Raw genomic sequence first — 16,727 nt, forward strand, 5'->3', positions numbered from 1 at the left:
TAAAACAGTTAGCCTGTACTAGCAACATCCCAGTGAATGGTGGCCTTACCATACATAAGTCTGAATTATAATGTACATTTATATCGTATTACAGTATTTTATGATTTTTCAATTGTCTTACGGTGGTTTTGATGTGTTATTCAGTACAGACAGAGGCTATTTTCAAATATAGTAAGATATCCAAGTAATATGTTAACTGCTAAATCAATTTTAATCACTTTGAAATTTATATTTGAATAATGAATACTGATAGAACAATGGTGTGATTACACAAGTTGTGATATTTTGTAGCTTACTGGTCATATGTTTTCCTGTATTAATATAGGCAGTTTATTGTAATATTCCTAATAGGAAGTCAAGTATTTTGCACTCAGTTGAGCGCCATCTATTTCAAGGATAGCCTGACCATACTTTTAAAAACTGCTTACATCTTACTTTAATAGTTTACTACTAGACTAAATAATTATTGTGCATTGAAATAGAATGGGAGAATAAGCAAAGTCAGTTTGTCTATAGATAGTTTCAAACAGTTTTTTATCTTCACTTCCTACCTGTCAGGAGTAGAGAATTACTTTCAGACAGAGATTTGAAATGACTTTATAATTTAATTTTAGTACCCTTCAGATTAGCCATCAGTTCATTTTCTGTCTCCAGTATGTGAAGATAAAGACAGACATTTATTCTGTACAGAAATATTTTAACTCTGTGTGTGTCAGACGATATTATGTTGACTAACAAGAGCCTCTCTTAGTGCCCAGACTGAATATTTTACAATACAAAGCAATCTTGTAATTCACTAGTGACCTTCATGCCTACGTCCCAGAGGTGCTCTACAATCAGTAATGTTAAAATTAGCTCTGGTAGGACAAAAAATTGCTAAAACAATCATTTTAAGAATGCTGACTAATAGAAATCTTAGAATTTAAAGTCCCAGTAGTTGAAAGCATTTTCTTCATTAAACTGGCAATGTGTTCCAAAGCAGAAAATGAAGCTATGAAAGACTATACATGTGATTTCAAACCATATTTAGGACTGGTAAGACCACCAGTAGGGAGGGAGATAAGGTAACCTACTACATGAAAGTAAGTGGGAAGCAGCAATCTAAAGCAATTGCAAAACATAAAACTGGGCAAGTCAGCAAGCAGGATTGCAATAATAAATTCAGACATAAGGAAGGAGGAAGATTGTGTCTAGTTTCCAGTAAGAAAATATACTGGTAGTTTTACGGCAGGCAGCAGACATTATGAAACTTACTAGACTATAGGAGGGCAATGCCCCTGCTACTTAGAGGTTTAATGGTTTTGACAAAAGAACTCCTTTCTTGAACAGGCTTTCAATTAAAGCTTACAACTTTTTCCCTAGGAAATGTTTGGAACTGCTAGAAACTCAAGATGAAGAATCTCAAGTGAAAGGCCATAACTCCCCCTCTCCCCCCTTCCTATGCTTGCTTTCTTCAGGTAGAGGGAACTTCAGTTATGGACCCTCACAAAATTGCTTGTGTCTTTCAGATGCTCAAAGCTGGCTGCTCGAAGCCCACAGCTGCTGGGCCTCCTGATTTGTGGGGCCTATAAATGCCAGAGCTAAGCTCAGCTTTCATTTGAAGAAAAAAGTTTTCTAGACTCTTTTTCCTTGCAAAGATAGCCTTGAAAATAATAAAATCATTACTAGGGTTGAAAATTTGTCTCTGACTTCTACGACTCAAGGGTTATTTGTGATCCTGTGCCTCTCCAGCTTGGGGGTCACTTACCCCTAGACCAGTTTGTGGCTATGAGGAACCGTGTCACCCAAGCTTTCTGCTCATGGTATTTGAGCTACTGCTAACGCCTTTGCAGCAGACTGTCTGCTGCTGAGCTGTTGCTATGTTGGGCACCCAGTTTGATCGCTGGCCACAATAGGATGAGACTCAAATATAAATAAATGGTTAAGATGACAGACATAAATCTGTCTCCTATTAAGCATACACTTGGATGAGAACAGAGAAGTGTTCTTTAAGTGTTTGCACATGTCCATTTTATTGTTGGTGTGCATGCGCACCATGAGCACAGCCACCAGAAAATGTTCCCTCGGTGGTATCCATTGGGTTGACTCTGGAGTCATCCGCTCATAATGCGGGTATAAAGGGTCCTGCTGACCTGCAGCCCTCTCAGTTCTTTCTTACTGCCCATGACGGTTGCTGGAACTACTTCGTCCTTACAATATGGAAGTACATTCTCAGTGAACTTTTTATGATATATAGTTATCTCTTGTTCATAGTAGTTACGTTTTTGTTAATAGATAGATAGGTCAGCGGAACTCTGTTTAGCGGAGTTAGGGTCTGTCTGGTTCTGGGGCATGCCTTGGTCTCCAGGCTTTAAGCCAGTGCCTGGTGCCACAAACCTATGGCTGTGAGCAATCCCCATTCCAGCTACCTTAAGTGCCTAGAGGGAAACTCACGTATGGGAGCACTGTAAGGACACCAGACTGAAATCTAGCCTCCTGGAGGCAGCACTAAGATGTCCTTTGGAACCAGGTCACTCAGATTTGACACAGAGCACTTCAGCCTCAGTAAGGACTGCTCTGGCTGCTGTTTCAGACCTTTGATGCCATTCCTCAGCACCGGTGATGAAAAGAGACGCTTGTTCCACCTCTCAAGAGCCTTGGCACTGGAGAGGGTGGACGGTGCCAAAGAAAAACGCTCCAGTGAGAGAACCTCAGCATCATTCACTATCCCTGGTGCCGAGGAAGAAACACAAGAAGACTGATAGAGGATGGTCCACTCCGTAGCTCCAACAACCCCTGTGGCATTGCTGACTCCAGCCCCCAAGTGGGTACCATTGAGTCCGACACTGATGGGCTCGCCAACACAGGAGAACCACTAGAGTTCCAGTGTCTTGGTGGTACCATCTATGCCAGAGGCATTTGCTGCAGCGAGAGACTTACTCTCACTGCTGGTACTGACATCCCCGGCTATGCAGGAGCAGACACTAGTGGCACTGACAGGAAGGACGTCTGCGGCACTGAGGCCCCAGTTGCCTTCCAAAGGGAAACCAGCCATGATGGCTGAACCCTGATTTCCTTCCTCTCTGCACTGGTCGCCAGCACTGGTCAGCACCGCTCCTCCCAGGTCTCCAGGAATGGAGTCTTTGGAGTCGGACTTGGAGTCAGAGTCATACACCTCTTGCAAGAACCAGCACAGTCAACCCAGTGGGCACTATCCTGCCATGGTCCCGGGCCAACGCATCCCATCCATGGTGTGGCCCCCGGGGCGGTGGCAGATCCCAGAACAATGGCCCTTCTGGAATCCCTGGGCTTTCCCATCAATGCAGCGTCCCCAATCCAGAAGGTCCTACTCGGTGGCATCTCAGCCCAGAGCTGTATCACTGCTTTGCTCAGAGCCAGATCCAAGCTCTGATACCAAGAATCAGCACCTCCAGACCTATCCGGTGCTGAGGGTGAAGAACAGTGCTCCCTACCGGTGCAGGCTTCCTTCTCCTCTTCTCCTGATGAGGTGTGACAGGAACAGATATAGTGCCCTCTCAGGGTGACTGTAGGACTCATCATCAGCTCCTTAAGAGATTGGCCCAAAACCTGGGTATTCAGGTAGAGGAGGTCAGGGAGTCTTCCCAAGCCTTGGTGGACATTCTAACGTCACCGGCGACATCAAGAGTGGTATTGCCCCTTAAGGAGGCCATTATGGACCCCATTAAGGCATTATGGCAGACCGCAGTGTACCTTCATCTGATGGCAAAGAAGACTGAAAAGAAATACTTTGGCCCGGCTAAGGGTTATGAATTCTTACATACATGCCCCCCACCAGACTGTTTGGTTGTGTCAGCAGCTGATGAGTGGGAGTGACAGGGGCTAACAAGGACCAACCCCTAAGACCAAGGATGACAAAAAATTAGACCATTTTGGCAGAAAGGTCTATTCAACAGAGGGCCTTCAGCTCAGGATCATGAACCAGCAAGTGCTCTTGAGCAGATACAACTTTAATTCCTGGGGCTCCGTGCTGAAATTTAAGGAGTTGTTACTCCAGGAGTCCAGATGTGAGTTTCCATCTCTCGTGGAAGAAAGTAAGTCTGTGGTGAAGGCGTCCCTTCAAATAGCCTTGGATGTGGCTGACTCTGCAGCCTGCTCGATGGCCTGATTGGTGGCGATGCCAGAAGCTCATGGCTTCAATCCTCAGGCCTGACGCATGAGGTCCAACAGACTTTGCAGGAACTTCCTTTTGAGGGCATGTTGCTCTTTTCTGAGCAGATGGACTACAAGCTGCGCAGCCTGAAGGACTCCAGGGCTATCTGGAAGTCCTTAGGACTTTATACACCGGCACACATGAGAAAACATAAGCCTCAGCCGGCCTCTTCATTCTTCCCATCACCTGCCTGGCAGGACTCTCACAGGGGGAGGAGCTTGGGCTTTAGGAGAATACCTCCTCCCCAGTCCTTGTCCGCATCCATGCCTGCTCCCCCCAGACATTCTGGTGAGTCCAAGTAGGCCTTTTGATGGGGCACTCGGGAATAATGTACCAAGATAGAACGTGGATCCAACCTCCCCAGTATTTGCGGACCATTTATCGCATTTCTATCAGATGTGGGCCCGTATTATAACAGATCACTGGGTACTAAGCATGATAGCAGTTGGGTATATCCTTCAGTTCAGTTCTTCCCACCTCCCTCCTCGTTTCTCTTCAGGGACCCTTCTCATGAGCAACTTCTAGCCCAAGAGGTGCAGTTGCTCCTAAGGGTGGGAGCTGTGGAAGAGATTCCACTGGGGTTCAGGGGCTGAGGTTCTCCCTTTTGGCCTGTCTGCGGCCCTTTTAGTGTTCATAAATTGCATGGCAATCGTTGCAACCTTCCTGAGGAGACAAGAGGTTCAGGTCTATCCTTACCTCGGCAACTGGCTGGTCAGAGGTTGGACCGAGGTCCAGGTGAAGTCAGATATAAAGTTAATCCAGTCAAAATTCCAGGACTTAGGTCTACTGATAAATGCGCAGAAGTCTACCTTCTCCCCAGTTCAAAGGATACAGTTTTATCAGGGTGATCCTCAATTCTGTCCAAGCCAGAGCCTTGCTCCCCAAAGCATGGTTCCAAGCAATAGTGATGCTTATAGAGAGCCTCAGAGATCACCCCATCACGACAGCAAGGAACTGCTTGAAGCTCCGGGGCCACATGGCCTCATGCACCTATTTGTTGCAGCATGTGAGACTTGAACTCAGACATCTCCAGGCATGGCTGGTGTCTGTATACTTACCAAACCAACATCATTTGGACATAGTTATCACAGGTCCTCCACTGGCGATCGCCTCTCTCAACTGGTGATTAGACCCATTGGTGGTGTGCATAGGAATCCTATCCTCAGGATTCCAGCCATCCTTGTATCTCGTTACGGACACTTCAGAGATAGCTTGGGGTGCTCACTTGGGTTCCCTTAAAACCCAGGGTCTCTGGTCTCTGGAAGAGCTCTTGCTGCACATCAACTTCAGGGACCTCATGACGTGGACAAGAACATGTCTGTTGTCACAGACAACATGACCACAGAGTTTTATTTCAACAGGCCAGGAGGAGTGTCACCTGTGCCAGGAAGCACTTCGCTTATGGGAGTTTTGCATAGCTCACTCGATCTATCTTGAGGCCTCCTATCTGCAGGGATCACAGAATGAGCTAGCGGATCACCTCAGAAGATTCTTTTCCAGTCAACCAGAAGTGATCCATTCATCCAGATGTCTTGAACACCATTTTCCAGAGGTGGGGATCTCCCCAGATAGATCTGTTCATGACGATGCACAAGAAGAAGTGTCTCTAATTCTGCTCCCTCCTGGGTCACAGCTCTGGATCTCTCACAGAAGCCTTTCTCCTCCCTTGGGTGGGTCATATCGTCTACGCATTTCCTCCCATTCCTCTGATACTTGTTGAGGATCAGAAGGGGCGGATTGTGAGTCATCCTGATAGCCTCTGCCTAGCCATGCCAGCAGTGATTCGCCACTTTCCTAGATATCTCGGACGCCAGTCCTTCTACCTTTTGTATCCAGACCTGATCTCTCAGGGCAATGGCTGCCTGCGTCACTCGAATTTCGAATCCCTTCATCTGACAGCCTGGAAACTAGCATGCTCGGAGCAGGTCTGCGAGGAAGCTGTCCACTAGAGCTATGTACCTGGAAAAGTGGAAGAGGTTCTTGATTTGGTTTATGCCAGTGGTTCCCAAACTGGGGTTCGTGAAATGTTACAGGGGGTTCTTGGGAAAAAATTCCATTATGGCGGAGAGAGCTGTCCCTAGAGATCCTAGGCAGCACGGGGCCAGCAGCCTGGAGCCCCTGGACTTCCAAGAGCTAAGCAGATCAAAGCAAGCATATCTATCACACTGAGGAGGTTTACACTTCAAGACTCCTTATAAGAAATGGAAAGGGAGGTGGATATTTTTTGTTGTTTTTAAAATTAAATAGGCAGCTAGTATTGTTTTTTAAAATTATTATGAAGAACAAGTTTAAGCTTTGTTGTAATGCACATTGTTTGCCTGGACTGCTCATGACCTGAATGCTTGTGTAGGAAGAACTCTTTGAGTTGGCTTCTTAAATACCTTCATGGTGTTTCACTTCTGATACTCCTTGATGAAACATAGGAGCCTTGTCTTATAACAGACGGTGTTTGCCATTTTCATAATGTAATAATACTGTAATAATAAATAATAATAAATAGTGTGTAATATGCATGTCATAAAAACAAATTTTATATTTCCCAGATCACTGCTTTTATAATTTATACTCAGATAAAGGATAAAATCCCTGCACATATTCATTTTTAGAAGGGGGTTCGCGAGACTGGACACTTTAGTGAAAGGTGTTCACAGGTTGTTGAAGTTTGGGAACCAGTGGTTCACGCAGAAGGGTGTCTCACCTATGCAATCATCAATACCATTCATTCTGGACAACTTACTATACCTGAAGCAACAAGGTCTAACCCTGTCATCTGTTACGGTCCATCTGGCCTCAAGCTCAGCTTTAGGGGGAGGGATAGCTTGGTGGTTTGAGCATTGGCCTGCTAAACCCAGGGTTATGAGTTCAATCCTTGAGGGGGCCACTTAGGGATCCGGGGGGAAAATTGGTCCTGCTAGTGAAGGCAGGGGTCTGGACTCAATGACCTTTCAAGGTCCCTTCCAGTTCTAGGAGATTGGTATATCTCCAATTATTTTCATCCATGGGTGAAACAAACAGCATCTTTAATCAGTTTCTTAAGGGGTTTGAGAGATTATACCCCCAGGTATGTCACCCAATCTCTCATTGGAACCTCAACCCGGTATTATCAAAACTGACAGGACCCCTATTTGAGCCGCTGGCAATGTGCTCTCTGCTCTACCTGCCCTGGAAGTGACCATTACTTCTGCCAGAAGGATCTCAGAGATCTGGGCCCTCACTTCAGAACTACCATACACACAGTTTTCTTCTTCAAGGACAAAGATCAGCATCATCCCCCATCTTTCCTTCCAAAAAGGTGGTTTTTTTTCCATAGTAGTAACCATATCTTCCTGTTTTTTTTTTCTAACCACAACATGTCAACGGGGAAGAGTAGAGGTTCCGTTCACTAGACATCAGACATGCACTGGCCTTCTACATAGAAAGGACTAAGACGGTTTGGAAAATTACTCAACTATTCATAGGTGTTGCAGCCAGCATAAAAGGTCTTCCTGTCTTAGCCCAGAGAATTTTCGTCATGGATCACATCCTGCATCCGCACATGCTATGACCTGGCAAAGGTTCCTGCCCCACCTGCCCTGACAGCACATACCATGAGGGCCCAAGCATCTTCGACAGCATTCGTAGCACAAGTTCCTGTCCAGGACATTTGTAGAGCAGCAGTGTGTGTGGTCCTTAGTTCACACTTTCGCGTCTCATTATACCACCACCCAACAGGCTACAGTTGATGCTGGATTTGGCAGAGTGGTGTTGCAATCAGCATATTGATGAACTCCGAACCCTCTGCCTGCACAACTGCTTGGGAGTCACCTACATTGGAATAGATGTGTGCAAGCACTCGAAGAAGAAAAAACAGTTACTAACCTTTCCATTACTGTTGTTTGAGATGTGTTGCACGTGACCATTCCAAGACTCTCCCTCCTACCTATCTGTCTGAATTAGCTGGCAAAAAGGAACTGCGGGGACTGGGGGTCAGCAGGACCCTTTATACCAGAACTGTGAGCATGCGACTCCAGGGGGCATGAGAGTCAACTTGATGGATACCACTGAGGGAAAATTTTCCGGTAGTTGTGCTCAGGGTGAGCGCACACACCTAGATTGGAATTGATATGTGCAACGTATCTCGAATAACAGTTACGGAAAGGTAGTAACCATTTTTTATAGGTTTGTGGCTTTGAGCAATTTTCTCTTAAGCATTTAAAAGAAATCTGTGAGAAAATAGCCAGAGGAGGCTTGCTTGTGCTCAGTGCGGGTCTTTAGCTACAAGGTTATTTTGCATGCTGGTCATGTGCTAACTCAGTTTACCTGTTTATTCTGCATATATAGTTATGGTCACCATGGGATTCCTGGATACCTTGGTAAAGAAAGAAAAGAATTAAATCTAGGGAAAACCATACTCTAAGTCAGGAGTTGCATTCTTGTAGGCACAACCTATTCTTATGAAACTCACATGTGCTCTGCTGGAAAGCAATGTAGTAAGAAGAACACCACCCAAGAAAAATGGCAGACAATAAAATCTTACTCCCATCTTAGTCCTGCCAAATCAGGACACTTTTGGAGTAAAAGGGAATTTAGGTTTGTTACCTAGGTTCCCCTAAAAACCAACCCAGGGTCACACTTATATTAGTTTTATTACAATGCCGCTGTTAGGTCAGATAGAAAAGAGATGGAGCTTATTCATACACGCACACATTCACTGCATTCATATCCTTATGCACCCACACACTTACACAGGCAGAGAGTTACCGGAGACAGCATGGAGGCCGAGAAGCCGAAGCATGGTAGATCTGGTGTGTCTATCTGCGGTCACGTATCCAGACTGCTGAGAGGGTCAAGAAGCAGGGGCTTGTGTGCATGCCTTCTTCCTCTTATTTTGGAACTGCTGTGTCCATCACTGAGAAGCATTCCCAGACCAGTTCCTTTCATGCATACCAGGTTCTTCTTTTCTTTTCAGCACTTCAGATTATATCAGACACACCTGGCTCTTGTCTCCTTGCAGTTCCTCCGCCCAGTTAACTGAAGTTACAAAGTCTGCAAAAAGGTTGCAGAACTTAATGATACAAGTTACAGATCTTACAATTGCATTTGAGCGGAGGCTTTACATAACAAGGTTCATCATCTCTTACCATCTTCACCCAGGACTCATTCTCGTGTACTCAAGCTGCAGAGGAAAGGCCACTTGAGAGCTTCTAATTATGCGTACTAGAAATAATAAGAATTGACACGGATCAGAAATAATAAGAATTGACACGGTTCCTGAATGCCTGTACAGGTCTCTTTTTTTATTACTTACTGTAATATTCTCAGGATATTATACTGAGAACCATACAACCTCAAAATCTACTTAAAGAGCCCTCAGAAAGGCAGTGTAAACTGTTGCCCACTTCCAAAATGCAGATCCAATTAGTCCAATGCCTGAAAAGTAGGTAACCTACTCAGGATATTTTGTAGCACCCAAATGCAAAAGAAAACATTTCCTTAATTCCGTCTTCAGGCACCACCAGTGTACAAGCTCTTTGAAAAGAAGGAACCCTTTGTGATTGCCTTGCCAGAATCCTTACCAGAATTCAGCTAGATCAGAGGTGGGTAAACTATGGCCCATGGGCCATATCTGACCCGCAGGACCCTCCTGCCCTGCCCCATAGCTCCTGGAGCACTGCCAGCCACCAGTGCCAGGAGTCCCAGAGGGGCAGTCAGGAACAGGTGAGCTAGATAAACTGAAGAGCACATACAAAATACAAATACATGCAAAATTCAAATGGCATAACAAAAAAAAAAAAATGTTAGAAACCGGGGAAGTCTTAACATTCCAAAGGCAGTTGAGTATGTGTGCTAGCTCAGCTACTTAAAATTTAGGCTGCTTTATTGAGAACTAGCCTCTGTTCGTCAGAGGATGGAGATGGATGGCAGGAGAGAGCTCACTTGATCATTGCCTGTTAGGTTCACTCCCTCTGGGGCACCTGGCATTGGCCACTGTCGGTAGACAGATACTGGGCTAGATCATCCTCTGCTCTAACAAGCTTCCTATAAGGTTTTAGCTAAACAAATAGCAGCCTAAATTTGAAAGACCAACCAAGCAGAAGGTGGTATAATATTTGGCGAATGTTTTACCAAAGAGATAGTGGCTAATTGGGGTGAGTGAGAAGAGGCTTTAACTTTAGAATTTGACCCCAAATTGGAGTCCCATTTATACCTTTTCCCAGAGTTTACGCCACGGTTGGGGACCACTGTCTTAGAGTAATTAGAGGTGAAAGTTACATAGTTTTCTTTCTAGTTTTCAGAGCCACCATTCAAGAACTTTTCTTGCAAATCAGAGTCATAGATCAAAAAAAAGTTAAGGGAGAGTTGGGCACATGTATTAATGCCTAGACATATGAAAGACTTCTCTCTGGAGAGAAGAGACTGGGACTGTTTTTAAAAACAAAGCTCTGTAGCCATTGGTAGCTCTGAATGTCATGTTTGGAGAGGTCCCCAATGTTTGGATTGATGGCTCTGAAAGCCAGAAGTGAATTACCAAGGAAACTAATTTATTTATTTACAGGGAAGGTATTGCTTTGTGTGAATTTGTAAGCTAGTAAATTAGTGAGCTGAAGAGCATCAGGTTTACATTTAAGGGAGTTACGTGAACATCTCAGTATTATTCTACAACCAGTTAGTATGGCTTGTCAGCATTCCATCCGCTAATCTGAACAAAATAAATATGGTGGTCTAAGTACAGATTAAATCTGAATTTAGCAGTTGGATTAGAATACAGGCTGAGAACCAGAAACTTTTAAGGAGAAATTATTGATAAAGGGGGGAGTAAATGAACTGTATGTTGCCACTCTCAGGTTGCCAGGATGTCCTGTTGCTGCTTCTGCAGCTTCAGTGTAATGTCGGGCTTCCTGCCTACTGCACGCTCTTCCTTCTTGGAGAATAGCCAATATATCTGCAATTATGCTGCTTCACCGGCCCTGTTCATCCTCTAAACAAGTGAGTCTCCATGAGGGGTATGTACAGGTCTTCCAGGACATACATCAATTCATCTTGATATTTGCCTAGTTTTACAACAGGTGACATTAGCGAAGTCAGTACAAACTAAAATTTCATACAGACAATGATTTGTTTATACTGCTCTCTATATACTGTACATTGAAATGTAGGTACAATATTTATATTCCAGTTGATTTATTTTATAATTATATGGTAAAAATGAGAAAGTAAGCAATTTTTCAGTAATAGTCTGCTGTGGCACTTTTGTATTGTTAGGTCTGATTTTGTAAGCAAGTTTTTAAGTGAGGTGAAATTTGGGGGTATGCAAGACAAATCAGACTCTTGAAAGGGGTGCAGTAGTTTGGAAAGGTTGAGAGCCACTGATCTAAACACCTTACTCACAGGGGATCTCACAGAGTTGTGCTTAGTGTTGTGTAAGGATATGTCTACACTGCAGTTAACACTCATGGCTGGCCCATCTCAGCTTCTCAGGCTCACAGGGTTTCATTGCAGTGTAGATGTTCAGGCTATAGCCTGGGCTCTGGGAGGGGAGAGTGGGGAAGGCAGGCTCCTGCTAGAGCGTCTATACCACAATGAAACAGCCCTGTGAGCTTGAGTTAGCTGTGACACGGGCCAGCTGCAGGTGTTTAATTGCAATGTAGACATAAGGGTAATAAAAGGGAGATATACCAATCTCCTAGAACTGGAAGGGACCTTGAAAGGTCATCTAGTCCAGCCCCCTGCCTTCACTAGCAGGACCAATTTTTGCCCCAGATCCCTAAGTAGCCTCCTCAAGGATTGAACTCACAACCCTGGGTTTAGCAAGCCAATGCTCAAACCACTGAGCTATCCCTCCCCCCAAATATCCTTAGTAATCTTTGTAAGCTCCTCAAATCATGCACTTCCCCTCCCACTGCTGAAAGGAGTGGCATTGATTCTTCTGTAAAGTTATATCAAGCTGTTTTTGCAGCAAGAAAACATGCATTTTGCTTTAAAAACAAGAAACGCTGGAGACAAAAAATTAGATGTTCCAAAATAACACATCCCAAAAGGTGCATAAGAATTAACCGCTTCGTACATGGTGCAGCACCTGCAGATTTAATTACATCTTTACTTAAGCATAATAACAATAATTATAATTTACTGAGAAACTAAGAATAATAAGCTCTTTTAACACAGTTTTAAGTGTTTGTAATAAGCATACCTGTTTTAAATAGAAGGCAGAGGAAATTACACCTTTTAAAAATTAAGATTTCTCCCCCTTATTTACACAATTGTGTGTAGTAAAACTGCTTTACTTTAAAATAAAAGTAGTTTATTGCCAGTGAATACAATGTTTCTTTGTGTTGATTTGTCAGCAAATGTTTTTGAATTACAGCAATAAAAATAAATAATATATATATTTTGTTACTGATGAATGCAAATTTGCTTGATAGGGAAAATAGCAGCGTGGAAAGAAGCTGCAGAAATATTTTCATGTTTCTTATGGTTTCTTTCAAGGAAAATATAAAGTCTAAATGGCTTTTAAAAGCTACTTGCTTAGCTCTGCTCTGATCTACTTTTACAGTTAGGTACATCATTTTTGTCTTGTGTTCAAGATAGGTGGGCAAACTATTTTAAAGCAGTAGTAACATAAATATTGCTTTAGATGAACAAGAATAATTATTCCCAACTATGTTGATATTGCTGTTGATAACCAGACTTAATAATGGCCATTTGCCTAAAAGAGTTAAAGAACAGATTTTGATTGTGTATTGTCAGTCCATGATTAGCATCTGTTAGGAGGAATAAGTGGTTTATTAAGCTTTACTGTACAGATGGCAACTGGAAGGGTTCAGATGTAAATTGAATTTTCTGTAATATCACTTTATTGTTAAGACCAGCTGGTTTTATCTGTTTAATAGCAGTAATAGGTTTGCAAAAAAAGAAGAAAAAAAAGGAGAATTCATATTAGTTATGTTTACTTGCAAAGTCTAAAGTTCAAAGATCTTTCAAAACACAACTGTGTCTGTAATCAGTGGGTTTTTTTAAGGAAATGGGTGTAACTATATTTATAGATATATTATAACTGATCTTTAAAATTATTTTTCCCAGTTAGTGGAGTGAGAAGCTTTTTGGTTACGTTTTGGTAAATAAGCAACTTTCTCCTCCATAATTTAAGTTTTTAGATTAAAAATATAATTCTAGCCCTCTGGTTGTGAAGGTAAACTTCCAAATTTAAACTAGTGCAATAACGTCTTCATGAGCCTTCTTAGAAACAGGGCAGAGCATGGAGCCTCAGCATGCACCCTGTGGCCCAGCAAGGGGGAGTAAGCAACATAGTGCTGGATGATAGCTGCTCAATTTACTACCAGCTTGGCATCAATTTATAAACCACTACCCATACCGGTGAGCCTTCTGATCTTGTGTCGCCTGCATGCCCCTCTTCCCTACCACCAGGACAAGCATATGACTGGACAGCAATGATGAAATGGCTGGGGGGAGGAGGGGTGGCATTGGTATTGGGCGTGAAAGAAGAGAGACAAATGGAATAGATATTGGGATTATTTGGGGTTGGAGAAAGGAATACGATATTTTTGTAGAATAAGAGATGTGTTGAATATATGACATTCTTCTACACCTGAAAATATACTGTGTTTGTGTGTATCTCTTGCTCAGTGTCATGAAGGCATTTAGAAAGATATTGAATGGGATGCTTCAGCCTGCCAGTTTAGTTTAGGCATTTTTCAGGGAAAACTCTACATTTGAGTGGGGAAGAAGGAAACCTCTCCTGATGGCTTTAAAAAAGAAAAATCTGAAGCTGTTTGAAATCACACACAGGTTTGGAATATTAACCTGTGTGGGCTCCAGGCAGCACTTACCTTAGGCAGCTCCCAGAAGTGGCTGGTATGCCCCTATAGCCCCTAGGCACAGGGGCAGACAGGGGGCTCGGTGCATTGCCCTCACCCATTGGCGCCACCCCCGCAGCTCCCATTGGCTGCAGTTCCCAGTTAATGGGAGCTGCGGACCTGGCACTCGGGGCAGGGACAGCACGTGGAGCCTCCCTGGCCATCCCTGCACCTAGGGCCTGCAGGGACATTCTGGGTGCTTCCAGGAACTGTGTGGAGTCAGAGCATGCAGGGACCCTGTCTTAGCTCCGCTGTGCTGCCGACCAGACTTTTAACAGCCCAATCAGTGTTGCTGACCAGAGCCATCAAGGTCCCTTTTTGAGCAGGTGTTTCAGTTGAAAACTGGATGCCTGGCAATGCTAGTTAGGATAGTTGCTGTTTATCAAATGGCTATCATTGCATCTCATTTGCCTTTTGGATGGGCGTGTATTAGTACCCACAGAATTGTGCCTGTAAAATGAGGTATGTGTGTTTTGTAGAGATAAAGACCTGAATTGTCAGAATTTGTGTGTCATTCTGTAGCTATCCTCAAATACTTGCACCAGCATGAGTAACAAACTGAGGGTTCAAATGGCAACAGCTGGACATCTAACTACTAGATTCATGCACTCAGACATATAATTGCTGCTCTTGCATCTATAAGTCATTGGAAGTCCAAAATCGTGACTATTTACAGGATAAAAAAATTGCACCTGCAAAACTAGAGGCAAGGTTGACACCTGGCTGAATATTGGGTTTCATAGTGTAATGCTTGCAAGGAATATGTTCACTCAGGCCTTTGCCAGAAGGGTATGGTAAGGGTATGTTTGTTCTTATGTCTAAAGAGATGGGAAGTCTATTTCTATTTAGTTTTTTATTATATTGCTGTTTATCTGTGGACAGTTCTTGGAAGCCTTACTTCAGCAATCAGAACTCCCTTTCATATGAGTGAGCGTTTTTAGTCTAAATAAGAATTTGAGGATAAGCTTTTGAATTTCTATGTGGGTCCAGAGATGTAGAGCTGATCCTCAGCTGGTGTAGACAGATGTAGCTCTGTTGGTTTCAGTGAAGTTATACCAGTTTACTCAGTCTGAAGATCTGGCCATAGTGAGGAACTTTAAAAAAAAATTGAAAAATAAAAACAGTATTTATTTCAAGTTTGTGTGCATGTGTGTAGTTAACCGTTTTAATATAACACACTTTAAAATGTATACATATAATTTTGTAATTTTTTTAATTTAGTCAGTATTTGAAAGTACATAATATATTTTTCCCTTATTTTGAAGTTGTACAAATGAACCTTATTTTAAGATAGGCAAAACAGCAGAAATTACAGGGAATTTGCAGTTTTAAAATTCTTCTTACACAATTCAGTGAGAATAAAAAATGGTACTTTAGAGGACAACTTAAATGCCTATCAGCTGAATAAAGCATGGGCTCAGAGCTTGTAGAGGGAATATATGTTTCATCTGTTTTAGATGTATTACAGAGGTGATGTCAAGGTGAAAGCAGACTTGCAAAATGGTTGGAAATCATTGATATTCTGACTCTGAGGCTGTAAATGGCTCTGTGGCAGATGGAGTCTTTGTCAAGGAAGAAAAATGGCAGCTTTGGAGCATCATAGATGTTTTTGCTAGCAGCTCAGCTCACAGGCTGTGACCTTGTAGTGTTCAGGAGTTTCTCTTGTGCTTTAATAAATTGTCCTCTGCTTTTATTCCCTAAAGTAGATAAATAGTAGTCATCATACTTCAGTACAAATTGAGGTGTTTCATTATAAAGAAAGTAAACATGTTTTATTATCCAGATTTGTAAGAAGTAAGCTTTTAAGTAAGCTTGTATTTCTGAGCAAGGTAAGTACCAGAAGTATTTTTAACTTGATATGCTTGTTACTAAAATTAAAAGGCACCCGCCCTTCACCCTGAACTTTTTATATTCTTTTCTAGTTCCCTAGAACTAGTGTCACTTCTAAACTACACGAAACTACAGAAATAAAAGGATACAATATATTTTTGGACAGTGTGTTAATTTTTAAATTGTTTGTACTGTAGCTGGCTAATTAATCCAAGTAAAAGGATAGAATGCCAAGATATATTGTATATTTCTGAAACTTTTTCTCACTAATCTGGAAAACAAGAATACATAATATAAATTCAGTTATTTGTATTTTTGCATTTTTTTTTCTTACTGGCAGTGGTTTGTGACCCAAAAATACTGTAACATGCTCTGTTGTGTTGATAAAATTGTACAGAGCAGTTAGCATCTGGTGGCATCCGGTCCTGAGCACCTGCTATGGGGGCACTAAGCGCCTTTCAACTCCTATTAACTTCAGTTTGTAGGACTGAGTCCTTATTCATAAAAGTAGGGTTCACATTTATTGTAGCTGGAAAGAAACTGTTTTATATTCTCACCCCATTTAATATTTTTTCACATCACCATAAGACTATCTCATGGATTTGTTAAAGGTCGGTATAGTATATTTAAGGTATGTCCATGGCTGCTTAATCCTTCGGATATTTGTGTAAACTAGAGCCGGAGAAGTTATATGTACTGTATAACTGGACAATACAGAAACATCCTTTCTTCAGTTAATCTCTTGAATTAGTATTGTATATTTTAAGGGTGTAGCGGGGTGGTTACCCGCTCCTGCCCTCTGGGGCTTAAAACAGCCCAGGAGAGGGCTGTAGCTGGGGCAAGAAGCCTGGGCTGATTGGGAGAAAGCAGGT

General features: G+C 42.7%; 1 protein-coding gene across 31 annotated transcripts in view; it reads left to right on the forward strand.

The window, feature by feature from the left end:
- Positions 1 to 16,727, forward strand: part of BAZ2B (bromodomain adjacent to zinc finger domain 2B) — a 343,490-nt gene that overhangs the window by 127,696 nt on the left and 199,067 nt on the right. For 4 of the 31 annotated variants that reach the window (XM_039493566.1, XM_039493560.1, XM_039493552.1 and 1 more), the window contains 3 exons: positions 1,363 to 1,457; positions 9,660 to 9,747; positions 10,996 to 11,137. The exons of 19 other annotated variants lie outside the window; for them this stretch is intronic. The gene's annotated coding sequence lies outside the window, so the exon portion shown is untranslated. The remainder of the gene's footprint in view (positions 1 to 1,362; positions 1,458 to 9,659; positions 9,748 to 10,995; positions 11,138 to 16,727) is intronic. 8 more of the 31 variants (XM_039493558.1, XM_039493553.1, XM_039493564.1 and 5 more) reach the window with 4 other exon arrangements.

This window comes from Mauremys reevesii, linkage group 11 (genome assembly GCF_016161935.1).
Source record: "Mauremys reevesii isolate NIE-2019 linkage group 11, ASM1616193v1, whole genome shotgun sequence".
NCBI lineage: Eukaryota > Metazoa > Chordata > Testudines > Geoemydidae > Mauremys > Mauremys reevesii.